The 27,319-nt window shown below is 45.0% G+C and overlaps 1 protein-coding gene across 5 annotated transcripts in view; it reads left to right on the top strand.

Moving 5' to 3' along the window:
- The window catches only part of SGMS1 (sphingomyelin synthase 1), a 75,748-nt gene that overhangs the window by 32,072 nt on the left and 16,357 nt on the right, over positions 1-27,319 (top strand). Inside the window, exons 1-2 of one of the 5 annotated variants that reach the window (XM_065746474.1) lie at positions 11,702-12,097; positions 22,824-22,947. The exons of 2 other annotated variants lie outside the window; for them this stretch is intronic. The gene's annotated coding sequence lies outside the window, so the exon portion shown is untranslated. Of the gene's footprint in view, positions 1-11,701; positions 12,129-22,823; positions 22,948-27,319 lie in introns of those variants that run through there. 2 more of the 5 variants (XM_065746472.1, XM_065746471.1) reach the window with 2 other exon arrangements.

Genomic DNA, 27,319 nt, shown 5'->3' with positions numbered 1-27,319 from the left:
ACCGCTTTCTGACCTCTCTGTCATCATGGGAAGGAAAGACCCATTATGAAAGCAGAAGTGTAGCAAAGGTGAACCACTGAGTACTGGAAATTGAATCTCAACCTCAAGAATGAGATGTAGCTTGTTAGTTTTTCTGTCTCTCTCCCAAGCCTTCTTGTGTGCAGGCAGAACAGTCCCATCTTTCTCACCCTCTCCCCATAGGAGAGTGTGCAGTTCTTTAATCATGGCTGAGTTGCTCGCTCATGGAATTTTGATGTCAGCCAGAACCATGGCTCCTTCTTAGCAAAGCTGTGTGCTGGTGCCTTCCCCAAGTGAAGGACTTCCCTTTACACTTAATAGAACTTCATGAGGTTCCTGTCTGCCCTTTGCTTCAGACTGTGAAGGTTCAGAGCAGTGCAACCCTCTGTTGTATCAGACACTTGTCCCCACTGTGTCATCTGCAAACCTGCTGTGGGTACGCACTGCCCACCATCCAGGTCACTCACTGATGAAGAGGTGAAACAGGGTTGGCTCTTGTACCAATCCCTTGGTAGACCACTAGTGATGGTTTCCAAGTGCACTTTGTGCTTTTGGTCACCACCTTCTGAGCTGTTTTCAGTTCACTTACCTAGCCCATATTTTATTTAGTCTGAGGTTGTCACAGGAGACGATGTTGCCAGTATTATAATGTCAGGACAAGCAACATTCTGCTGCCCTCCCCTGTCCCAGTTGTTTCATGATGGCCAGTAGTTTCATCATAGAAGGTGATCAGGTTGGTGAAGTGTGATTATTATTATGTTTTCCTTTCATATGTCCATACTGACTACTCCTGGTCATCCTCTTGCCCTACATGTGACTGGAAATGTTTTCCAAGATCTCCCAGCGAGCAGTGTGAGGCTGACTGGCCACTGGGATCCACCTTCTTTTGAAGGCAGGGTGACATTTGCTTTCCTCCAGGCACTGGAAACCTCTCCCAGTATCCATGACTGTTCAAGAATAATTGAGAGGGGCATTGCACCATCAGCCAGCTCCCTCAGCACTCGTGAGTGCCTCCAAATGAGTCCTATAGGCTTGCTTGTATACAGTTTAAGTGCTCTCTAACCTCATCTTCATACATCAGCAGTATATCATCCTTGTGCTGGACTTCCCCTGTTATGTGTGGGGCATGAGATTATTGAGAAATCAGTATTACCAGACACCCTTCACATCACTCCCCAGATTAACTACAGAATTCTTTGGCTCACTTCACCCCAACACTGCATGATCAGACAGCGTTCCTCAATTCCACGTGTGTTTCCTGCCCCTGCCGCTATATTTCTTTTGCGTTTGGGAGCTCCTTGCTCCTTCCTGCACGCTTCCTACCACTTCCTGCTTGTTGGGTTGGACCATTCTTCAGCATGGAGGAGTTATTCCATAACATCAGCCAGCTCTTCTGCTGCCCAACTGTGCTGAGCTTCCAGCATGGCATGAGAGCTTTCTCCTTAGTGGCCTGCAGGTATTTCCATCTGCTTACACACCTTTTTCAAGTTTTGCAGTTGGGTTTGGCTTTCCTGAAGTTTAATTTGAACATGCAGAAATCTAGTCTGTAAACTATCAAGGTGGCAGTCTGACCCAAGCAGAAATAACACTTCTTTTGGCAAAAGCCAGGAATGGAGTCTATATCTTTGGATGGATGCAGTATTTTCCTTGAAGCATTCAGTCTGGCTTTGGTGGCTGAGTAGTGCATGTAGCTGTGGAGAAAAAAAAAAAAAGATTTTATTTCTATTTTGTGTTCTTTCCTCCTTATATCTTTCCTAATGTAACAAAGTATCTCTGTTATTGGATGGATTGGATATTAACCTTGGAGCATTCAGGCTGGTTTTAGTCTTTGAGTCAATGCCTAGCATGTAGCTATAGAAAAATAAAGACTTTATTTCTGTTTCACATTCTCTCTCTCCTTAGGTCTTTCCTAATACAATTCAGTATCTACAGCAGGGCAGTTTTCCTTTCTCCTCCCCTGGTATATACATACACACCCTGTTACATTGCAGGAATATTTGCTTTGGAAGAAATCTCTCCGTCTTAGGCAAACCCAAACCAAATGTGCAAGACAAAGTGTTCCTTTTTACTTCTCCTAACAATAAGGGAGAGCCTGATGAGTGGCAGAAAATTATCAGCTGGGAAGGCCAGAAAGCCTGTGAAGAAGAGCTTTTCTCTGCTTAACTATTCCAGTAACAAACACTTCACAAAACTATGAGCTTGAATTATGATCTTTTTGGAGCCATATTTTTATATATGGAGGCAGTGTTTTCAAAGGGCCTGTGATTCCAGCTGATTAAAGCCTTTTGTTGTGGGTACAATGGATCTTTAATAATCTTGCAAGATATTCTCATCTAATGTTTGGATGTAAAGCATCAGCATGCAGGGATTGCCAGTCCCTCTTCCCATCCATGTAAGAGCTGCTGCAGCAAACCTAAAATTACTGTCACTTGCACAGGGAGGACAGGGAGGTTCCCCTGCTGAAATAATAAAGAACCAAAAAACATTACTTCGCTTTGGAAGATGGTGCTTTGGCAGGGGGGTTGGACTAGGTGATCTCTAGAGGTCCCTTCCAGTTCCTACAGTTCTGTGATTCCGTAATAAAGCTGAATTTTAACTCTTTGTTAGCATTCTAAGCAATCTGCAGGTTCTGCAAAATTTCCCAATGCTGTTCCATTCTGTGTTCAGTCTGAACAATTAATTTGGATGGAAACTCTGTAAACATATAGACTAAATAGTCTTTGCTTGTGCTTATAGGATACTTTGCAAGAAGTACCTTGCTTTTCATTTAAGTGTGTGTTTTCTGAAGTCTTAAGATGCATTGGCTACCTTTTGCTACATGTGAGCTGTAGTAGACACAGTAGCGTTTGGAGATTTTAAGTCAGCTGGAGCAGAGCATGTTTAAGCACCTTACTTTTTGCAGAAATGCAGACAACGAAGCAACTTACCAATGCTACATAACTAAATGGGACAAGAGAGCAAGTTTACCTCTTCAGAAACCTCAGATGTTTACCTGTACTCTTCTGAGTTCCTTTAGACTCATTACAGAATTATGTTTTTGTGAGCTGTAATTGCAGAGGTAAAACCTTTGTCAGTGATTCTTCTGAAGCATGGTGTTTAACTGTCAAGGGAAGCTCTGTGGAATATCCTTCTGAATTAGGCCTCTCTGGAGTGGGTGGGGAGAAAATAATTGCTTCTTCCTCAAGGAAATGGTATAATGCAGTGTGATAGTATCCAAGTAGCATCATCCTTTGGGAGCAGCAAAGAACTTTAAAAAGAAACAGACGTTTCCTGTGGCTTGAATTTCCAAGAGCATGGGAAGGGTGGTGAAGTCCAGTTTATTTACATGTTTGCCTCACCCAGCGTGGACCAAATTAGTTTGAGTATTTCTGGATTTGGATAATGCACTGGAGAATAACTGAGTGTCACAGGTTATCAAGGAGTAATGTTTCTGCAGAATTGGTGCTTGTACAACCTATAAGGAGGAAATGGGACTAGAGCAAATGGCAGCCTGATCTGTAAGTACGTTCCCCAGAGGTAAACCTATCGTGAGCTAGAGGTCCTGTTTGGAGGCCTGAGGAGGCTGGTGAATGCTTCCCTGGGAAGCAGCTGTAGGTGACGAGGCTAGTTTGGGAATCTGTGTGGTATTAGTGTCTCCCAGTAGTTGTAGCCAGCTGTTAGCATCAGATTGAAATAAAGCTTCGCTGACACTTCATAACTTTTGCTGTAATAGAATCTCCACTGTTTTCCAGGCTTGCCTGTACCCTGTGCTTCTCCAGCATACGAGGTGCTTCCCACAGGAAGCATTACACACTCTCCCGGTAGGTCCTACTAATGTCCCTGGTGTCTGGAGCACAGAGGCTGTGCAAAGCACCCAGCGCTTTGATCTTTGTCCTTTTGTGTTTCTTGTCTGCCTCACAGCAGTCAAGGCTATAAAAACAAGATAAAGCAGGCCAGCACACAAAAATAGGAACCAGGAATGCTTTTATCTCACTCTAGTAATTGGTAGAGCTGCCAGTATGGCCACATTTTGGGCTGTTCCAGAAGCAGTCTGTGCTGTTGTGCTGCCCTGTGTTTGCCTTTCCTGGGATGGGAGGAGCAGGAAGGGCTGTGTACGCGTGCTGCCCTGTTGATCTCCTCATCCTTCTGCGATGAGTGCCTCAGGCTCGCTGAGCTTTCTTCCATCTGCTTATCAGTCGGCGTTCACCGGATCAGCCTTTGAAACCAACCAGGCTTGTGGCGTGCCTGGGTGCCAGAAGTGGTGCCGAAAGAACACGTGTTAGGTGACGGCACTGCTGTGCCGCCTGCCAGGCACTGATAGTGCCTGCTGCGCTGCTACAGGATGCGTAACACCGGGCTGTGCTGCAGATAGCTCCTCTTTGCTTCTCTGGTGTTGTTCCCCTTGCCCTTAGCATGGCAGAAGTGGATAACTGAAGGCCTGTTTTGCACTATTAATTCACCTCATGCTTATTAATAAGCCATTCGATAGGTGGGTATGTCTGAGTCAGTGCTGTTTAACCTCTGAATGTTTACTTTGAGTTATGCTGGTGGAAAAAAAAGGGAGCTGGAGGCAGTGATTAATCAATAACTTGAGTTTTATCTTCAGAGTCTTTGAGGGGAGTATAAGGCCCCCAGGGTCTGCCACCTGGGCCTGATGGAGGAGATAAGGTGCTCAGTGTGGGAGCAGCAGGTGTCAGTAGTGTGTTTAGGAGCATTTAACCCACCTAACCATCCTGCTGACATGCTGCACAAATATTTTGCAGGCTAAGGTGTTGAATTTCTCTCTGATTTGCATTCAGTACAACTCTTACGGTATGCAAACGGTGTTTGGGATGTGAGGCTGAGCTGGTTTATCATTGATAAGGGAAGTAGCCTTTTCCACACACACAAATCCTGTCACTGACCTCTGGTGCAAAAACAGGCACATATTAACTCTTGCTTTTTTTTTTTTTTTTGAAGACGTTAATTTCACTTTTACTGGAAAGTGCTTTCAGGTGTTTGAGTTAATAAGAAACTCCTCTGGATGGTAAGAGAGTGTCCGCAAAGCCTGCAGTTGGCATTTGCAGAAAGGTGCAGTGATGGTGCTGAAGAATAGAGGAAATCTGAGGAAATTAAATATTCTCTCACATCTCTGCCCCTTCCTTGCATAGAAACCAACATTAGTGCAACTTCACGTCTCACTGTTTTAAAACAGGGATACTGGGCAGGTCTGTGAGCCAGCAGTTCTGTGTGTTAGTGAAATGTGCGTTTGGTGTGAACTCCTTCATTTTCTGAAAGGAAGAATGTTTGCTTTGCAGTGCTGTGCGTAAGCCCCAGGTATGGCCATTTTGGCTCTGTTTATACATAATAAATCAGTGACTTGCTATATTCAGCCAGCTTTGCCTCAGATCAGTGAGGCTGCTTTTTGGAAAGGTTCTCTGTTGCTCCTGGATGGCAGCAGCTGCCTTCCATCCTTTCGTGCCATTTTTCTGATTAAAGCAAACAAAGCTTGCTCTGTCAAAGCCTTTACAGAAGCCAGAACGCTTGCTATGTGCCAAACTGCTAGTATACAGAGCCAGCAGGGTTGTAGTGAGATATAGGGCAGATAACAAAGCAATTAACTCTTTGATGGAAAAATCATTGTCCCATTACAGCATTTGGTGAGTAAATGAACTGTTAGGTGCCTATAACAGAAGCATCTGGGTTGAGGTTTTGGTTTTGGGACAGCTAAACCAAACTGACATTCCTCTGTGGTGACTTCTTCAGCCAGATGATTTGGACACACCTGGATAATGAGACTTCTCAGAAATAAAATAAGTGGATCGAGAATAGGAGTGGCACTTGGCAGGCTGGGAGCTGTAGGTGTTGATGTGGGATGGAGTCACATGTGGAAAGCTCCCTGCCATGTGACAAGTGTCCCACTGGCTGCAACAGGGAGTTTGAAAAGAGCAGCTTGTTCTTTGTCACTTTATTGAAAGCTTCCTTCTTCTAGGTTAAAATGCTACTGCAGTAGCATTAATCACTTGTTTTGATATGGGTGCCTCATTGCACGTGCGCTGTGTGATTGGATGGCAGTAACATACTGTGCCACCGTGATTTTTTTCTGCAGTCATACTGCACTGTGCCATCCCAGAGCCTGATGGATGGCAGAGTCCCTGCTGAGGCAGTGCAGGTGTGCATGCCCTGCACACGTGGTGAGATGAGGCTGCAGTGAGCTCAGGCTGTTTGCATGGCTGGCAGTGTGCCCCATTGATCTGCAGCAAAAGGTCTCGTGCTCTGGAAGACCTCCAGGTTTGTGGGGACCCCACTGGTGTTTTTGCTGAGCTTTTTACACCTCTGTCACAGCGAGCACTTGGGGAGCATGAGTTCTTGCGATCCCCCCGAGCTGTTGCAATTCTGTGGAGTCTCGTGACCGTGTGCAGTGTCAGATGGAGGAGGGACAGACTGGGGAGCTGCCCTGGGGCAGGGCAGCCAGAGTGTTGGGCATTGCAAAACTGGCGTGGGGTCAGAGTACAGCCACATGTTCATGGCATATTTCCCTAGTGCCCCTCTGGAGGAGGAGCAGCAGGGGAAGCTTTCAGCTGAGCTTCCAGGTGACTCTGGTGGCAGGTGGTGTGACCATCACTTTTGCTGGTGATTTAAAGTACACCTTTGCTTTTCAACATGTGTTCCAGCGAAGATGAAATGAGCTTCTCTGTTGGCAGAAAGATTTGTGTTTGGGTAAGGTGGTTCTACTTAAAAGCAGGTTGACTTTTTTATAGGGGGAGAAACAGAAGTGTGGTTTCCTCCGGACGTTGCTCTGTGAGTCACACGTTGTATGACACAGTGTTCCTCTCTGGGAGCACAGTTACCAGAGTCACCCTTCGTGTTGGATACAGATAAATAGCAGGCAGTTGTGGAAGTTTGTTTGGAAGGTGGACTTGCAAATCTACAAGGTATTAATTAATGCTTCTAGTATATGTCAGAACCCAATTACGGTATATTTGATGGGCTTTCTTCAGTTTCAAAAACAAACATCCTCTCTTAACTGCTTCAGTCACAGAATTGATAATGGCTTTGAATGCGGTAATACAGACAAAGTGGTTTTGGATTTTCCTCTTCAAACTTGTTAGGAAAAATGATATTTTTTTTTGTGGTCCACTGCTCTTGTCTTTTTATCTACTAGACTGTTTGAGCTCATGTATATCGAGCAGGAATATTCACATCTGCTGTCTGAAACCCCTCAGAAAGGCAGAGTAGTAATGGCCAGAACAGCTGCGTTTTTGAGATGCGAGTTTTTACCTTTTTACCTCGTTAATAAGAAGTGCTTCATTTCTTGGGTCGTAAAGCTGAGAGTGCTGAACATTCCCTTAAAGCTATTTGCAAGTTACCAATGTTCTCAACTTTCTGTTTGCTTCAAAAAGACATTCCAGCTTAGGAAAAGTGGTTTAAAAACCCACCTTGGAGCTAGAAGTAATAAGCTTGAGGAGGCTTGTTGCATTCACAGCATCCCTGGAGGGATCTGTGCTACAGATTGCATGGAGTGTTTACTATAAACTAGATTGCTAGATTTGGGGATGAAATGTTGAAGCAGAGTAATGGGCAGCAGTCTCCCACTGGTGTGGGTTCTTTGGCACATCATGGTACTAAATGAAGGAGAGGGTCTGATGCTCACAGCAAACAGTAATCAAGTACAGTAAGATGTTTCCTTTCAGATGATCAGGCAGTCGCATTGTGGTTAAGACAAAAAATGTCATTTTGAAGAAAATGGGCTATGTATTTAAAAGTGTTTAAAAATATGTCCTCGAAATACTGTTGAATGCAGTGTTTTAAAGCAAATGGTGATGTGATCAACTTCTTTATGGTCCCAGAGCATGTTTTTGCTGATTTTTTGCATCAGTGATCAGAAACGGATTACTTAAAGGGAAAAAACAATACTTAAATGGTTTTTGGGATACTTTCTCTGTGAGCTACGTTTGCCTAATGTAGGGATTTATCAAAGCAGTTGTACCACACCACTGTCTGCCTTCAGCTGTGCTGCAGTGCTTGGGACTTGGGTCACCTCGATGTGAGCAGGTAGGGCCTCTTACTTCCAGTAGGCTTTACCTTCCCACCTTCGGTGCTGGATTTCATCTGGTTGTATGTACCTTCTTTCATGATGAGCACGGAAGGAGGTGACTCAGTATAATCTACTTTCTGTGACCTTTTGCTTCTAGCACTTAGGCAGATGTAAGATGTCAGGACAAAGAAGGCCTTTCTGCAGCCAGGCTTCAGGAAGGATGCTCCCCAGCCAGCGTCAGTGCTGCTAGAGCTACAGAGAAATGCTGAAGCTCGGTGTTAGCTCTTTCTTTGAAGTGCCAGCAGCCAGCCTCAGATCTAGCATTCTGTCACACAGCTCTTCTCCTGATCCTGGACAAACTGGTGAGCACTCCATGGCTGACTTCAGGCGTTTTGTGGTGGTCATCATCCCCAGCAGTGCTTGGGAAGGTAGACATGAAGTGAAGCAACAGCTGCTTAACTGGAAGCGTAACTCCCAGTGTTCTGTCCTTTGGAAGGAAAATGATGTAACCACTTCAGGCTGTTCTTCCTTGTAGCCCTCTGTCTAAATATGTCCTGGCTGAAGTCTGTAGGAAAGGAAAAAGTGACAATTAACAATGAAAAAGCTTTGCAAATACTTTGGAAAACTTCATTAAGCATATTTATTTTAACTTGTTTAGGGCTGTACATGATACTAAGTTGCATCTGCTTGGACACATGCAATATTTAAATGCATAATGATTAAACATGTTTAAAAGGTGTTCCAAAAGCTTGCTCCTAATTACCTGCAATAGTCGTCAACCTGTTCTCCTCCTAGCCCCACCTCAGCCATGGGAGAACAGGGCTGGCTGCAGTCTGTGCCTTCTGGGCTCCTAACCCATGCAGCCATAGGTGGCTAGGAAAATACAGCACAGAGATAGTATCTATAGGAGCAGGAAGGAATGTTTTAATCAAATTTGAATGCATTTCTTGTCAGAAGTGATTTATCAAGTTGGCTGCTATCCTGTTCCCCATTGTTACGTACTGACCTAGGTAGACACGGTGTCATTTGTGCAACAAGGAACCTGTGGCCTGTAGTGTGCCGTGTAATTAGTTCTGACTTTTTTCATCGGTGTGCTGAGTGGCAGAGGTTTACAGAATCAATGCTGATAGAGTGACGCTGAGGACAATTGCAGGTAATTCTACTCTGGAATCTCTCTGTGGAAGCTGGATGAGGTTGGGCAGATCTATCACTGAGCTGTTGGTTTGCATACACAGACATATGCTTACATACACTGAGGAGACCTCCAGGCGTTGATTTTTGTGTGTGTGTATGTGTACACACATAAATGGAATGTATTTTTAAACTAGGATGGGATAAGTGAGCTTTGAGGCATTTACCTCTGTTTAAAGTCCCCTCCTCATCTTCCAGTTGATTTGGTTATGCAGATTGAGGCAGGAAGGCAGATAACAACCACATATCCAACACTACTGGGAAAATCATTAACACAAGGTCCCAGTGCCTGCAGACACTGCTGGTGTGGAGGGATGTTGGCGGGGGAACACGTGACGAGCCAGCCAACATAGTTGATAAGCACAGCTTACTTTATTCTACTTTGTGTCTTACAGATATACCTTTTCCTAACAGCAGCTAAAGTAAATGTTGCAAAGTGATTGGATACAGGCGTTAGCATCACATACATGACTGGTCAGTGATACCCTGAGAAAGTTCCACCCTAAGCAAGTTAGCTACGTGCCTTTGTGCCTTACTCTCACCAACTGTTCCTTGTTTGCACCTGCATATTGCTATGTGCTGCCCTTGCTGAGGGTACAGCGCTCAGCATTTTGCTACAACTCATAAGGCCCTACTGATTCTCATAAGGCCTCCATTGATTCATGGCTTTGCCTAGCTAGCCATTCCCCAACATGCTAGAGGGGTTCCTCTCCCCTAAACTCCCTTCTTCCAGGAGGTAAGAAGCAAAGCGATTTGCAGGTCTTTGTTCAGAACAGGCTTTTGTTGCTGTTGCACGTTCTGTTCTGGTTGGGAAAGTGACCGAGTCCAGCAGGCTGGGAGCAGGAGGGAACCTCCTTCCCTCTGCTAAGGCACATGGCCCTCACCACAAACTGGGTCAGGAAGGTAAGGCTGAGGGAAAAGCCAGGCTTTCAGTCAAGTTCACTTACATCTTGCTGCTGTGCTGGAAGAACAGGTGTATATATGTATAGTTAGGTAACATTTTTATGTCACAGGAGCAAGCAAGGAGCTGCAGCAGCTTGGGTGGATTGTGAGATCAGTGTCCTGTCTTTGTTGAAGTAGCTGGAGGCCAGGAGGGGTTTTGCAGAGAACAGCAATAAAGATGTGTAGCTATCCACGCAGCAGTAATTGCAGTGTGCCCTTGTGGGCTGCTGCTGTCTGAATAGCGGGGAGCAGTTGTCAGATCTCCCAGCAGGGCTGGGTACTCACCGCGAGGCTTCGCTCCTCGGGCAGGAGCAGCCACAGAGCACCCACTGAGTCCCATCTCCTGCTACAGCAGCATTACTCAGCTGCCCATAAGTACTGTGACTCAGTAACAAAGCTTAATTTTAAACAAATTAATGGCTGATGGGCTGATTTGATTGGTGGCTTTGTTTCCTAGAATCCAAGTGGACTGAATCTGTCAGATTGAGCTGTGAAGGTACTGCGCCTTGACATGCTTGAATCCACACTAGGGTTTCCCTGACTCCTGTTTAGCAGGCATTTAAGAAAGTGATTTCTTCAGTGTTTTGATAGTTCTTATCTGTTTGTCCTGTCCGCATGTGCTTTAAATTCTATCAGTGACATTTCCAATAAGCTTCTTTTGTTCAAGTACTTGTACTGTAGATAGCAGGTAACATACGTGTTATATGGAGAAGATAAAGTATTTTCTTTTTCCATGTTTGTGGCTGTTAGGATGAAAGAAAAAGGGCTTACCTCCAACTGTCCACGTCCAAAAGCATGCGTGGCTGAACCTGTGCAGCCCTGTGCCAGAATCAGTGTTTTAACTTGCTCTCACCAAGTTTTGCCCTTTGATATGCTGAGCTCTCAGCCAGAACTCTCAGGCAGGTGACCTGCTGGGTTTCCACCTCTCTACTGGAAGCATTTGCTCCTGGTAAGACTCTTGAGAGCCCAGCTTCGTGCAGTTCCACATGGCCGGGTGCCCTGCACAGCCTGTGCTCTGCATCCCTGCCTTCCATCAGCCCACAGAGGTTCAGAGCAGCTCTGGCTGCATAGGAAAGTGCCCTCCTTGCTTGGCTAACTTTACAGGGTGACTGTGCACTGTCTTTTTAAAGCTGTTCCACTACACGGGGAGAGAATTAAGGGTCTGTGTAGGTTATGCCTAAATCTGGTGCACAGGGAGGAGACAAGCTTAAACCTATGAGCACTCTGTGGGACCCTCAGTCCCACTTCTGTCAAGTGGTTCAGGTTCTCCTGCAGCTAAGTTAGGGGCTGGCTGTCCTGAGAGCTGCTTCTCCAGTACGTCTGTGCCTTTCTCCTTGGACGTTTTAAGCTCTCTTAAGGTGCTGTCTGGGACTTCAGCTGCATTACATGAGCTGCAACAGGAGAGCAGCAGTCCTTTGGTAGGCTGGGTAGTGATGTTCAGCTGTTCTGTGCACAGGACCTGAAGGACAGAGAGAGAGAAGACAGCCCACTTTCACCTATCTTGAGCTGTGTGTGCAGGGGAGCACTGGAGAGCGTTATCAGCTGCTCCTTGTGCACTTGCTGTGGGGCTGTGGATGGCATTTTCCAGGAAAACCAGCCTGATGGAGTGCTCTGTTGTCACCAGCTGCTCTCTGCAGCTGCTTGCATGGCAGGGAAGGGGGGGAATGACTCCAGTTAAAAATAGAAAGGGAGATTAGGAAACTCAAGGCACGGTTTCGACATTCAACTGAGCTGCTCTGATGACTCGCTGCCGCCACCGAAAGGGGAAGGACTTCCTTGTGCTTGTGTGACTGCGCAGCTGGTTTGGCTGCCTCACCCAGCAGAAAGCCCAGCCAGGAAAATAGGAGTTTTCTACCATGCAGTTGCATAAGAGAGAAGGGTGGAGATCAAGGGCCAGACAGGAGGGGATCTGAGTCCCTGCAAGGGGATTGTTTAACTCTGCTGGAACAGGTAACCCGAGGTGTGCAGGAGCTGGATTCAGGTGGGCATCTGAAATGCTTGATGTTGGTATTGTTGGCTTGCAGCATGCTCAGCTTGGGGTGAAAGCAGCAGCAGTTCCTAGCTGCGGCTCATTTCATTTTCATGTTGGTCTGTGCGATTTAAGTACAAAGTTTTAAGGAGATTGAATTTGGTGCTTGATCATATTCCGATAGTTTATGGAGAAGGTTTATTGGAGTAGTTTGGAAAACATTTGAAAAATACTGGGGCCTTACTTTCACTCACTGAATGTGTTCTGCTATATATGATATTATGCATTTGTAAGAGACATAATTGTGCAATAGGCACATGAAGTGTTAGGAGGAAGCTGGCCAGCAGGCTATCCAGTGGTGAATATATTGTGTGCATTGTGGGCTGCATGCTTAAGTATTGCTTGTAGAAAGTTTCCCTTAGATGGTGTCCTGTCGGCAGCTCTTTACCCTTTCTTTCTATCCAGTCTTCATACTTACCACTGGTCCTTGTAACTGAGTATATTTTCTATTGCCTCTCCAAAATATAGACAAAGGCCAGTTGAGGAAACCCATAGTTTTCTTTGCTAGAAAGTTTGTTTTCTGATGTGTTTTTTTGTTGTTGTTGTTTTTGTAATCATTCTTTGGCGGTTGGTGGTTTTTTTGTTGTTGGTTGATTGGGGTTTTTTTTAGTCCTGTGTTGGTCAGTCTTGAGAACAGAGGGATTTCTCAAGCTGCTTTTTGGTTCAGCTGGGTTCCCGATGTTATAGTAACCAGGGAAACTTACAGTTAGATGCCAGAATAAGAGAGAATACTAAGGGCTGTTCCAGATGCTTGGCACAGCAAGCACACTGCACCAGGTGCTGTCTTTGTGCACGGGATGTGGAGAAAAAGCATCTAGTTCAACATGAGAGAGGAAAAGGAGCTGGGAGTGTTGGTTGATGCTCGGCTTAACATGAGCCGGCAGTGTGCCCAGGTGGCCAAGAAGGCCAACGGCATCCTGGCCTGTATTAGAAATAGTGTAGCCAGCAGGAGCAGGGAGGTGATCATCCCCCTGTACTCAGCTCTGGTGCGGCCGCACCTCGAGTACTGTGTTCAGTTTTGGGCCCCTCACTACAAGAAGGACATTGAGGCCCTGGAGCGTGTTCAGAGAAGGGCAACAAAACTGGTGAGGGGTCTGGAGCACAAGTCTTATGAGGAGCGGCTGAGGGAGCTGGGATTGTTTAGTCTGGAGAAGACGAGGCTCAGAGGAGACCTTATTGCACTCTACCACTTCCTGAAGGGGGGTTGCGGTGAGGAGGAGGTGGGCCTCTTCTCCCTGATAAATAATGACAGGACGAGAGGGAATGGCCACAAGTTGCGCCGGGGAAGATTTAGATTAGACCTGAGGAAACATTTTTTCTCTGCAAGAGTGGTCAGGCACTGGAATGGCCTGCCTAGGGAGGTGGTTGAGGCACCATCCCTAGCGCTGTTCAAGAAGCGTTTAGATGAGGTGCTAAGGGATTTGATTTAGTAGTTCAGTGGGTAGGGATGGTGTTAGGAGGATGGTTGGACTAGATGATCTTGTAGGTCCTTTCCAACCTTATGAACCTATGAATCTATGAATCTATCTATGAACACATCTTGGTAGTGTTTAGCTATATAATTCATAGTCCAGAAATCCTGTAGTGTGCCACTTTGCCTGGACAAATATCTTGGAGACAAACAGTATTTGTTCTTTTCAGGAGGTTGTGTATTATGGCTGTAGAGAAAATCCTGTCTGGAACTTGGTGAAATTCTGCGCCAAGTCAAATTCTGTGTTCTCAAGTGAATTTTAAGAACTGAAGTTTCTCTTTTCAGCCTCTAGATGAGAGTTCTTCATTCAAGCAACTAGTTTTATTCAGTTAAGCTTCAAAATGCTTTAGGTTGCTTTCTCCTTTGGTAGAAACCAGCAGCTTCTTGTAACCAGCAGTACACGTGGTACTGTTAAAAAGATCCCTTTAGCAGGCAAGTAGATTTTTCATCAGTAAAGATGACAGTGTTGTTGAAACTGTGAGGTTTAACTTGGTTCAACCCAGTTTGTTTATACTGGGGAAGCTAATGCTTTGTGGCTAGTGTGAGGGTTAAACAGCTACAATGATGATGTCCTAGGAGGACCACTGGTTTTGATGCATCTTTGATTTTGATTTCTTAATCTTTTGTTAGCTTTTTTTCCCACATTATTTCTAACTCCTTCTGTGTCTTAATTATTCTTTTTCTTTTAATCTGAGAAGCTTTTTTTATGTCCGTTTGTTTGTCTGTTCTAAATTTGTCACACCCTACCTAAATCCACAGCAAGGCCCTGGCTTTGTTCAGCCCCTCTGCATGTGGGTTGTGCACAGTATTTCAGGTAGAATAACAAAGATCTGACTTGAGCAAGCCTCATGGATCTGTATATTGTGTTAGTACAGTTGCAGAGAGATAGTGGATAGTTGCTTCAGAAGAGGAGGGTTTCTGGTCCTGGGAAGCACCGAAGCTAGGATGTGCAGAATCGCTATTGCAAATTCAAAATGAGAACTCAAAACAACTTTCAGCTGCATTAAGGTTTCCTTGTTTTCAGGGTTCTCCTTGCACAGCTTACTCATTCTGAAACAGCAGCTGTTTGCGTGGGGCTGCGTTTTGGAGAAATGAAAGAACTGTTCCAGGAGGCCAGAGTGATCCCTCAGCCAGGAGAAAACTTTGTGCCTGTTTGATTTCTGAGCTACTGAACTTACATAAACAACCCACTCCTAAACCATAAATATTTTTCAATGGTAGAGTTATCTTCCCCATGTACTAAAATTACAGCTATTTAGCGAAGGGACTACTTGCAAGCTTTTTCACTCTGTGCAGCAGCCTGATGAATACAGGCCACTAGTTCTTAACCATCTTGTGAAGGAAGGGTGGGAAAAGAATGGATCCAATGATTTGGAGTTAGTCAGACTGAAAGCACTGTTACCGAATGAGATTTATATGGGGCAAAATTTTTGTTAATGCTTAATGTTCTGTAACAGTCTGCAGAGGCATAACCGAGCGGTCAGCACAGGAGCTGCTGTCAGAGGAGTTTATTTTGAGTGATTACAGGGCCTGCTGTGCCTTTCATTGCAGCAGCCGGAGCTCACTGCTGAACGGGGCTGTCGTTGGTTTGCAGTCTTCTCAGGTTGGTTCTCCTTCCTTTGAAAACCCTTGAAAGAGGAAAAGGAAGAGAAGGTGGGCAGGGCTTATGGGGAAATGCGGGAGAGTGGGGAAAGGACAGAGGAGGGAGCAGGTGTGCTGCTGATTAGAAGGAAAAAATAGGGAGTCAAAAGCTGCAGAGGGCACGAGCACCCGCTGTTTTTGTCTAGGTCTCAGTTTGGGATGAATACTGCCTTTCTTTTAGCGTCGTTAGATTCTGGTGTAATGCAGTTCAGCTTGCTCTTCTGATGAATCACAGAATTATTAAGGTTGGAAAAGACCACTAAGATCAGCTAGTCCAGCTGTCAAACACATCATGTGTCTGTATCGATATATATAGCTTTATGTAGAGGTTTGAAAAGTGTTTTCGAATAAGAAGGAACTCCTGTCTACAAGTCCCTTTCAAAGTAGATAAACAGAAGGATTATTTTTTTCCACTTCATATGAAAGCTTATACTCAGAAGTCACTCAGGGTATGCAGACAACTTTGGTTCTGTTGAGCCTCTGAGTAATCAGGGAGGTGGCAGCCGCAGGCTGACACGTAGCTTGGGGCAGACCTGGAGTTCTGGAGCTGCAGCAGGGATCTGTTATGCTTTGTAGTCCCATATGGACAGACGGAGTAGTATGGGGTCCCCTAAAGACCTGCATGCTGCTCTCTTGGACCTTCACACATCCTGTTGTAAAGAAGCTGCAGGGACAGCATAGCACAGTCTTCATCCAGAGCTTGCTTGTCTGGCTGCAAGTTAAAAGCCACCATAAAGTCCCCGTTGCAAATACAGGGTGGTAAGAAGATAATCAGAAAATACTTTACCCCACATTCTAATACTGAAAGTGAAAGGTTGTTCGCAAGTAGGGATGCAGTTACATTTTCATAACTGAACTTGGAGATGTCAGCAAAATTTCGATCAAATTTTGGGAAAGCAAGGGATAGAGGATGTGCCATGTAAACAGGAGCGCTGTATTATTTGTCACAATAATGCCAGTGATCTGGGACAATCCTCCATTGGTTAACTTTTGTCTTGAGGTTTGGTTCTGCCTTTCAGCTGTTTGGACCGACTAGGCAACACACAGAACAGAGAGATTTCTGCTAATTGTAGTGCCTGTTTCGATGTGGATCACCAAGATGAATCAGGATGCAACAGTTGTTGCTATGAAACTTCTTTGCTTGCAGATTTACCCTGAGGTTTGTGCCCTTGTCAGGGGATTGTACATCCCTTTGTCATCAGCAATTTGTGCAGCACTTAGAATAACAGAGCCTACTGCTTATGTAAGTGCATGCTGTATATTTTACATCCCTTCCTGCCCTTCATATTTTATTTAACAGAGAGTGCAAGGAAGTTGGTTACTTAGCAAAAAATGGCTTTTAGTGAAGTTGTGAAATAAGTTTCCTGATTTTGTCCCGGTGCTGTTTATATGTGCTGTCCTTCCTGCTGCTCGTGCTGCTCTTTCCCAGGATCTCCTGACACTTTGTAAACATTAATCCTTCCGTGTTACTCACCCAGAAAATGAGGAGAGCCTCCAGCACTGCTCTGCACTGCCCATCTCCTGCAGATCCGCTGTGCCCTCTGGGCAGGGCAAGAAATGGCAGTGAGGCAGCTGGGAATGCAAAATCCTCTTGTTTTGCATGTACTTGAAGGAAGGTGCTGTTTTACTGTTGGGCTGTGCTGTAAGGTGTCTGCTAGTGAGCAGCGTGTTGAACAGTGAGCCCAGAGATGCTGTCTTCCTGCTATGGTCAGGGTTATCCTGTATGCTGCCTCTCAGGTGCTGTCAGGCTTTGGTAATTCAGCTACTCAAGAATGATTCAGACCAGCCCCAGTTTTTCTCAGAATCAAATCAAGTCCTTGTGTTATTTCACTAATGATGTGAAATAAAAACCTGTAATAGGTTGTCTTATTTAGTGCTGTTGTGGTACTCCAACTTGGGGTGAACTGCATATTTCATTTGGATTTATTCCGCGGTACTTTCATCCCCTTGCCCACGTGAAATATTTGTGAACGTAGGTATATTCAGAGCCAGTGGAGGCTTTGGAGCGCCTGAGGACAGGTAACAACGCACTTGCTTTTAAAAGCAGCTTTCATATATGTTTATGTGCTTTGCAGTCTTTGCATGTGTGGCCCCACCCTCAGTGCCACAGAAATAACCAAATCAAAAAAAGCCCGAGCAAACCCCAGATGCACATTACAGTGACTGTTAAATATCTTTTGGTTTGAAGATTTGATAGTACCCGATCTTATCTCTTCTAAAACAGTGGAGTTTTTTCCTTAGCAGTTTGAGTGGCACTTTCAAAGGTCTGTATGGCTTTCATGAGAAGCTGACAGTGCCAGAGGCTCGTCAATTTTTCACCATCTTTCTACATGAAAGACGATTTTTTATGACCTCCTTTTAAAATGCCATGTTTTATCAGCTTTGCACTATCTTAATTTTTTCTTTGTACTTGCTAGATCTAGCTGTGGGATGCTTGCCAGAGCAAGCATCAAGGGGCAGTCCCACAGAGCAGGACTGGCTGAACGTAGCGTTGGTCAGAAGAGCAGTCACAGTGTCAGGTTGGCCCCTGTTCGGTATGTTCTCCTAAAATAGTCTGTTCAGGAGACTAAAATACTTGTGTGTGTGTGTGTCCCTTAGGTCCATAGGGAACACTGAGCGTATTTTGCAGCGAGGAGGGCACTGTGGGAGGTGTCCCTGCTAGCAGCACAGTGCTGGACGGCATGTAGAGGCTCAAGACATGACTGTGCCACTGTTTGCTGAGCTGGTAACTGCTCCCCCCAGCTGCTGCTTTCAGCTGCATCTCGCCAGAGATTCCCCACAAGGAACGATCCCCCCGTGCAGGTGATCCCACTGCTAGATCCTGTTTGTCAGGAGCACCAGCGTATTGGATATTCCCTTGTTTTGCTTGCTTACTCAGGCATGCAGCACAGGTATTCCATCCTGATTGTTTGCCTGAGGGAAGAGTTTATTCCCACCGACCCTTCTGCATCTCGCTGCTGGAGGAGCAGTGCTCTCTCTGACATGGCTGCTGCTTCATTATCTGCTCTGCTATTCATTTTTTGGCTTGATGTGCTGAGGCGGTTTCCAGCTGTGCTCTGCTTTCCTTGCCAGCTCCCTTCCTCTCCCCCAAGCTTTGTGGTCAGCACCAATGTGGCCGGGACAGGCAGGCCAGGCTTTGGCTATTTTTGAGCAGCACCTCACTGGTGTTACTGCCTTGCTTTCCTTAATACCTTGCTAATCTGAGCATCACCCATCTGATTGAGGAGAGCTCCGCTGTCTACGTGACCGGAGATTTAAATTCTTCCTCATCTCCTTTGCTGCAGTTTATTTGGGTTCGTGTTCCTGGGTTTCTGCATTTCTCATGCTGCTGTAGGTATGCAGGTCTATGTGCTTCCTGTTAATTTGTGACAGGGGTCTCCTGTGGGCTCTGAGCGCCAGACTTATTTGTGCTGGTGAGGAGCTTACTGTTCCTCTTGGAGTGACAGCATCCCATAATTAAACGGTTAGTCCGCATGTCTACTTTCACACACCTGACAAGGAGTGCTTTTCAATTTCTAGACCATCTGAAATTATCCGAGCAATTGGATTTGTTTGCAGCATACAGCGCAGGGAAGGGGAGCCCCCTGCAGCTCAGCACTGGGAGCTGCTGCTACCGGCTCAGCGCAGCACATGCATAGTGACACAGCCTGTTACGTGGCTGTGGTCATGGCGGCCTGCTGTTCTGCTGCGAGCCATCAGCTCTGCCCTCTGTGTGGTCAGCAAGTCACTGGAGGCTATATGCACACTCTTGTGTCTGTGGAGTCATGACCTGATCAGTCTGGGCCTGTCTTTCCATCCCCTCTGTGCAGGACTGAGGCATCGTGCCGCTATCCATCTCCAGAGAGGTATCTGCCTTACGTGTTTGTAGTTAGTGCTCTTGAGAAGTATGGAGTGCCCGCCAAGCAAGCTTTGCATTTGTTTTGAGGCATTCTTTGAGGGCTGTATGGGCTGCAGGTAGGTTGTGAGTGTTAATGTACTTAGGGGTGGCAAGTGTGAGCTTGTGATTATTGTTGTTGTACACTATTTTTTAGTGTAGCTTAATTCCCATGAAATGAATACAGGCCACTAGTTCTTAACCAGTGCTTGCAGCTCGTGTCTGGCTGGAATTCTAGTTTACTCTCTGAATTGATAGAAGTGGAATGCTGAGAGCCACCCTGCCCAGGCACTCTGTGGGATCACAGCAGGAACTGCTGAGCAACTCGTGGGCATCACCATGGAGATGTTTGAAAAACACGACACGGCCATTTCCTGTACCCTTAGTGTATAGGAAACTAGAAGCAGGGGGGGAAGGAGAGGTAGTAGGATGTCTGCAGGGGAAACTTCTGAGGCTTTTGGTCTGTTACTGAAATATTCATAATTTGCCGAGCAATTAGATAACTAGACAAGCTTGTTATCTCTCATCTGTTTCTTATCGGTGAGCAGAGTTGGTCGTAACTTTGAAAATAAGCTGAGATGAATAATGGAAAGATTGAGTATTTTGCAGACTTTGAACTCACCTCAGAGCTTGCAAGTAATCCTGCCAGTATTCTTGGCCATTGACGTCTGGTAACACACAGTTACCGTCACCGGCAGTGTGGAAGCAGGCATGTTTGTAAGTTCTGTTTGTGCTCTTCTAATATCTGACAATGAAAAATGTTAGGAATGTTTAACATTTTTGGGAGGAAGGTTGTATGCATCTGTTCTTTGGGTTCCCTGCTGAATTGTTATTGGAAGGAAGATTGGAGCATGTCTCAGTATTATTAGGAGGTAGGAGGGATTGCAGTGATCCTGAAGTTATCTATAAAGGCAAAAGCAAAGAATAAAAATAGGGACCCATGGAGTGGGAAACAGAGCTGTTCTGAACTGCTCTCCCTTTCTGGGACTCCTTGTTGCTTTTGAAAAAGGAGGTGGTGCATGGTCCATCTGGGGTGGAGAAAAGATGCATCTCCAGCTGCGCTGGATGCTGCTGAATGGATGTGAACGTGTTTTTGCCATTAAGCTGAAGGCAGATAGTGACAAATCTCCACTGCAGACAGGAGATTTGGCATCAGCGTTGCTGGCGGTGAGAAGGAATGCAGCTGAAGTTTGGCAAGCAAGCTGTGTTAAGAGAAATTACTCCCAATACACCACATGATGTTATGATGTGGAATATCAATAATACAACAAAAATCATAAAAACATAACAAGCTGCAAGATAGTTTTCTTGTCTCTAGCATTAACCACAAAAGGAAGATGCCAGAGCAGCTTGTCTGAATTTTCAGTAGATCAGGCTCTGGTAAGGTTAAGTTCCCATCATTAGGATTGTATATCATTAACTCATTGGCAATGTAAACTGCTGTTTTTTTTTCTTACGCTTTCCAGGTTTCTGGTTGATTGGACCAGCTGCACAAGACCAATCTCCCTCTCCTTCTGCCTACAGATATGTTTTCCATATCTGAGCAGATATTTCATGTGTGCAACCCAAAACAGTTTACTACTGGATAAAAAAGAAACGTGGGTTCAAAAACCAGGCTAGCGATAGCTGTACCAGAATTGATGCTGATTATTTTTGTTCTTTTTCTTACATTTTGACTCTTGAGGCTCAGAGGTTTTTTGATGTGGGCTGGCCTTCAGAAGTACTGTATTTGAAGTAAAATAGTTATGTCCCTAATGAGATATGAAAATATATACTAGGTTGAGTTTCTAAGCACACAAACCCAGTTTTCTTTTGCATTAGCTGGAGCTCAGGGAAATGCAGTGAGGAGGAAGCAGCTGTCGTGGTCTGGATGCTATCTAGTACATGTCAAGGAACAAGGCTAGATATTAAAAAAAAATGACAGATAACTGATTGAACTGATTGAAGCTTTCAGTGTGGGCTCTTTTTGCTGTACTTTCTGCTGGTTTCATTTTCCTAGTCTGCGTGGCTGTTTTAACAAAGATGCTGACGTAGGCATTTTAGAGCTCCATTACCATCCATCACACGACTGCTCTCGGCTTCCCTAGGCAAAACTTCCCTTTCTGTTTTGATGAATGTGTGGTGGTTCTTTTTTTTTTTCTTCTTTTTTTTCTGTTTTTGGTTCTTGCTGCTACACTACTTGTATTCCCAGCGGCTTGCCACACATCTGGCTCTCTAACAATAACTGACTTTTCAGTATTCAAAGCAGGCAAAAAAAGGTAGTCCGAACCACCTCAGCTTGGTTAACCAAGCCAAAATATGGAACACTTCACAAGTGTTTTGTCTTTCTTCCTTCTCATCTTATTTCCATCCTTTTGCTCTATCCCATGCTCTCCACATTTGTATGCCTTGGGGCAAAATGTTGCTTTTTCTGCATTTTTTGGTATTTTTTCTGTTTTCCTTCTGAGGTCTCCTGTTGTCTTCATATGAACATGAGGAGGTTTGGACAGTTTAAAGAGGCTGGGAAGTATCGCTTTGTGCATTTTAGTACTGGCTTTAGCTCTAAGGTCATGCAAGGACGTGGGCTCTATTTTTAGCTCTGCCCTACCTCTGCCTGACCTAGATCCCATTCTGCAGCACAGACATGGTTTAGCTGTGGTGGAGATGATGGCCAGCGCTTGGAGCTGCTCACATGTAGGCTACTTCTGTCCAGACAGCACACGTGCCAGGTTTGAGCAGGGTCTGTGGAGCTTTCTTAGAAAGAAGTGACAGGTGCTGCAGATGGCTTCAGTACTGCTAGAGAAGTCTTTGCTGAAGAATTAAAGATCCCAGTGTCAAAGTAGATTTACCCATATGTGAGGTAGTCTGTTAGAATTGCAAAATGGAGTTCTTAGAAGTTGAATTTATATTTATATATATGTATAAATATATACATTTTTTTCCCAATGAAAATCAAGTCTGGGGGATGTATGGTAGTTGTTTGCATCTTTCCTGCACAGAATTAAAAGCATATGTGTGGGGGGATTAGAAGAATGGTTTCCAATTGCATCCTTTCAAAAAAAGCTAATATCCATCCCATTTCTCCTGCAGGTGTTACGTTATTTAAGAACTTGGATGTCAGGGCTGTGGAATGCAGTCCAAAATGACATTTATGCTTTTGGTCCATCATTCCTATAGGTGGAAAGCCCGTAGCTGTTCCTTCAGGTGCTGAAGGACCCTTCAGGTCCCTTCTGGTCCTGTGTTGCGTGATGAGACTTTTGGGGCTGAAACAATTCTTCAAAACTTAAAGCAAAGCTAAAACCTACCCTCCCCGTCCTATCCTGTCTACCCCGGATCATTAGAAGCAGGATTTCCATAGCATCAAAACTAAAGCCCTGCTTAGCAACTGGCCACATAATGAGCTTACTGGTCAGGTGAAGCCTTCTCCGACTGTTTGCTGGTTTCCATAACTACTTCGGAGCTGCAGAAAGGAGGGTGAGGAATAAAGTTGAGCAGAGAGATTTAGGGCTACAAAGAAGCCAAGAGCACGGTTTTCCTTCTTACCAGGTTTGGAGGAAAAAGTTGTCTTTAGGAGAGTGTGCGTATAATACACACGTACGCTGTATTGGTTATGTATTTATGTAACAGATTTGAAGATATCGACTAGCAGTGCTTCCTCTCTGAAGCTTGTTTCTTGATTCAGGTTCAGTGCAAGTACTTTTTCCGTTTGAAATCCTTGCTGCTGAACTGTGGCATTGAGGCACAGCTGTTCTACTGAGATCCCTGCCTGCGAGTGGATTGCCACTGCTTTGCTCCTATAAACTAGGGTAGGTTTATTTCCTTCCTGTAGAATAATTAGGCAAAAATGGACTGCTAGGGGATTTATGTAGTATACAGGCAGTTTTTTTCTCTCTGAAACTGTGTGAGCAGCTCTTGAGGGTATGTGGGAGTTGCTTTGCAGATTGATTGCAGCCTGTCTGGTCATAGTAGTAATTCTTGATCCAGCTTCGTGTATTTGCGACAATGTTTTCTATCTGGGACTGACCTTGGAAACCTATCTCAGAGTTCTGTGAAACTTGTGCACTCATCCATGCCTCTGTTTTATATTTACAGATAGCTTCTATTTGCAGATATTTGTCTTTGCAGCACGGAGCCAGTATCACTTAATGTTTTAAAACGCCAGCAGTCCCTTGCTTGCCAGCAGTGCAGCATTGTGCAAGGGGCAATTTCTGATTTAGAGGCAAGAATGTCCTGCAGGGAGGGAGATGATTCAGTGCATTGCTTGAGACCTCGTGTTAGTTGGTGCGCAGAGCTGCTTTGTAGGTGCAGGACATTCAGATAGGGAGGTGTGGGAGCATTATTGTGAGTGATGACAACATTCCTGTAGAGGAGGTGACTACTGCCGTGACTCACATGCTGCTGTTACAAGCAGTTTGTTTTGTGCTGTTAAACTGCAGGATGAGAGCTTCCTCCAGACTATATTTAGCGTCCGTGTAACTTCTGCTTGCTGGTGAGTTTTTGGAATTGGCTGGTGGCTTGCTTGCCGGAGCACTAAAACTTCAGTTATTACAGCACTTGCCTTTTTCCTGCTTGTGTGTGTGGTCGTCGTCAGTGTGTATGTCAGTGTATGTTAATTTTCAAGAGAGAAAGTGTTGTTATTTTATCTTTAAACTGTGCGTACTTATCTCCAGACATTGCTTGTTTTAGTAGTACTTTTGCTAATGGCTTTATCATCTCAGCTTTTTGGGGTTGCTGATGAATGACGCACAGTTTGCAACTAAAATGCACCTACTGCATGGAAAAGGATTTGCAAATCTCCTTGGCTCTGTGAAGCTGGTCGCGGTTTCTGAGATGGCTGGTTATGATTTCTATAGTGACTGTTGCCTTGGCAGCAAAGGTCCTTGCTTGGAGAATAAAAGCACTGTGCGAGCATGAGGAAAGCACTTGGGATCACTGGTCTAGATTTTCCTTTTACAAGGAAAAATCTGTAAATACTTCTGTTCCCTTTTCCCCACCTACTTCTACTCAGGCCTTTCTTCATTCACGTGCCGAAGGGACATCAGTGGGTCTTTTTCTGCTGTTTCTATCTTGTCAGTGTTAACGTTAATGAGAAGTAATGCTTTTTGCTGCAAGTTTAGAAAGAATAAGGAGCAGTGTATTAAATTGCAGGCCAGCTTTGGGAGCAAGACAACAGCTCCGTGGCAGCCATCCCAGAGGCCCCTGCTATACTTCCTGGGGTTGTCCATCACTTGCTCAGCAGTGAGCAGGTGGACTTAAAAATGAAAACCAAGATCGTGACATGTAGCATGAGTCCTTAGTTATCCTCCAAGCAGACCTGTGCGTGAAAAATTGCAGGCTCTTGCACCTTGGCCAGCTGGCTGAGAGCAGAATTGTAGGCAGTGGCTGGTGTTACTGCAGGCAGATCTTGTCCTTTAATCAAAGAGCTTGCTATTTTATTCAAGAGCTGCTCTCTGATTTGGTTGTTAATGCTCATCTGCATCTCCCAAAAACAATGCAGAAGAGATCTTGTTTTATGAGGTTTCGTAGTGCTTGTAGATCCTCCTGGTGTAACTGACTGCAACCTTGGCATTCCAACCTCTCTCTGGTTGGACTGAAGTGGTGGGGGGAAGTGCTTCACTTACCAGCATTCCCTGTTTTGAAATTGGAGGAGGATCTGTAAGTTTCTTTAGTATTTGCTGTGAATATAGAGAAAAGATGGTGTAAAAACAAGAAGGTGGGAGCTGGGAGACTTTCTAATATTGCCTCATCTCTCTCAGTCTTGTGACAGGTGTTTTGAGATACTGGTTATTGTCCTGTGTTGTCACTGTGATGGTGCAATCAGTATCATTATGCTAATCTCATTCTTATTTATAGGTCATTACCATATACAGGCTCCTTGACAAAACAGATCTGGTGCAGGTGGAGGGAGCATTTTTGTTGCCTGCCTGAGCTCCCAACCCAGTCTGCATAGTCCCAGTGCATATCAGCAGTGGCTGACGACTTTGGCTTCTGTGGATAGGAGCAAACCCTACTGCGAGGCACCCAGATTTCTTCTGCAGACCTCACCTGGTCAAGCTTTTAGCAACACACATTGAAAAAAAAGGAGATACTTTCAGTGTGACAAGCTGAGAGTACTTGGTAAAAAAAACTCATTTTGTGTGTTTGCCCTCTGTTTCAGGCAAGCTATGATGGACACTGGCATTGGAAATGTTAGATGTTGTTAAGGGGTGAAGTTAACAAAATGAATAATACCAAATGGTATTTTTAGCGGATATAGATGGTGTAATTAGTGAGGTTCTCAGGATAGAAAATCAACGATATACAATCAACGTAAGGAGAAATGCTCACCTATCTCCAAGCATCAGGACTCACAGGGAAAAACTCCACAAAGGAGGGATCTCCAACAAGAGATCCTTCCCTGGTGGTGGTCAGCCCTTAAATGGGGTTTGGGAGAGGTGGAGCCAGACTGCACCCCTTCTGCTCACACAGTGCATTGCCTTCCCCTGTGCTCCTGTGGCTGACTCAGTGCTCGCCTCAGGTGATCCATCAGTGGTTCAGACCGTGATTCAAAAGTTCCCATACAGATGTTATTTTTCATTTGGACTTTCAAGATGAGCCTTTCAGCCTGCCTCCTGTGTGTATCAGTTACTTTGCATTTACAAAAGGTTCTCCAAGGAATTTATGTGCAGGTGGCACGGCAGCAGCAGACTGTGATTTCACCCAGCAGGTGCTGAGCTCACGCTTCCAGAGCAGCGAAGGTTCTGGAAGCAAAGGACTTTCTGCTCCTTAACTCCTCGTTGGTCCCAGTGCTGCCATTTGCTGTTCCTCTGCAGATCGTGGGACCTGGATTTCTAACGTGGATGAAGTTGTGTGCCCACCTGTATGTGAGATAGGATTCCTCATTTCTTAAAACCGGTACGATCTTGGAAGAAACACTTTTATACTCTAAAAAGACAAAAATGCAGGAAGTAGCCATCTACCATAGGGTATCTCTGAAAGGCATTATTGATGGTGAGTTTAAAGAATAAAGCGTATGCATGTTTCTGAACTGACTATATTTTCTTAGAGCAATGTTGCAGGCTCCCCCAGTTTTGCTGCCAGAAGCACGTATTTGCTACTTCTCATAGAGCTGCCAGGCCCAGTCTTGTAGGGTTACATAAATCATATTATGGCTTTTGTGCTTGTGTGAGAATCACATTTGCAGTTGGCAACAGTTTTTTGTTCTTTCACACTGCTCATAGAATTCATCTTAAAATTTAATAGCTTAACCCAGGCAAGAGAAGGTGTACACGTAGTAAACAATGAGAAGTGACGTCAGGATTGGTGCAGTTGCTTGCACAGTGATAAATGCAGTCCTAGTCTTGGGGATCCTGACTCCTTAAGCAAGCAGGCTGCTGCAGTGTGTTGTCAGAGGCTGAACAGAAGCACTGATGTGCTAGGAAGATAATGGTTAAAGATGTTCCTCCTTTCCAACTTTCTGAGTGTTCGGGAACGTTTTTCCAATGCCATTGCGTTTGCTCTCAAGCTTATAAAAGTGAAAAGCCTTAATACTACCCCACCTCATGGTGTATGCCGAGTGCTCTAACAGCCTCAAATCCATGCTGAATTTGCAAAGCAAAGCCTGCAGAGGCAGCTGATGGAATTGTTTGGTGGCATATCACCTGGGATGGGAATACCGTGGGTATCAAAATGGGATGGCAACACAGATGGTGTGAGGGTGTGGGTTCATGGCCAAGCTTTGTGCTGCAGCCACTATCAAACCCAGGAGTGCAAGTGCCCTGTGGTAATGCAGCACAGCACGGCGTGGTACTGAGCCGAGCTGTCCTCTAGTGAGAGTCTGCTCTGGGTGTGTAATGTGGGTTAACATGCATAATTCAGTCAGCCCTGTTTTTCCATGTTCGGAGCTCTGTAACTAAACACCAATTTGCTAAACACCACTTGAATAATGAAGTGATCTGTGTCTAAAAGCTTTTCTCAGTACATGTGATCCCATTGTTAAAAGAAGGAAGAAAATAAAGCTGTATCCTTTCTTCCTGTGCATTAAAATAGTGCAGGTAGTCGCAAGGGAGAGATCTTCATCCCTGTTAGCTTTGTGTATTTAAGTGCATGCACGTGCACCTTTAGATTTGTGAGCCCTTCATCCAAAGCATATCTTTTATTGAGTATCAGATCTAGGTGATTCCACAGAGAGAGATTAAA

Source organism: Cyrtonyx montezumae, unplaced genomic scaffold, assembly GCF_038088225.1.
Source record: "Cyrtonyx montezumae isolate F1298 unplaced genomic scaffold, pur_monq_1.0 scaffold_4, whole genome shotgun sequence".
In the NCBI taxonomy this organism is placed as follows: Eukaryota; Metazoa; Chordata; class Aves; order Galliformes; family Odontophoridae; genus Cyrtonyx; species Cyrtonyx montezumae.
This window is presented reverse-complemented; position numbering and strand designations above follow the sequence as displayed.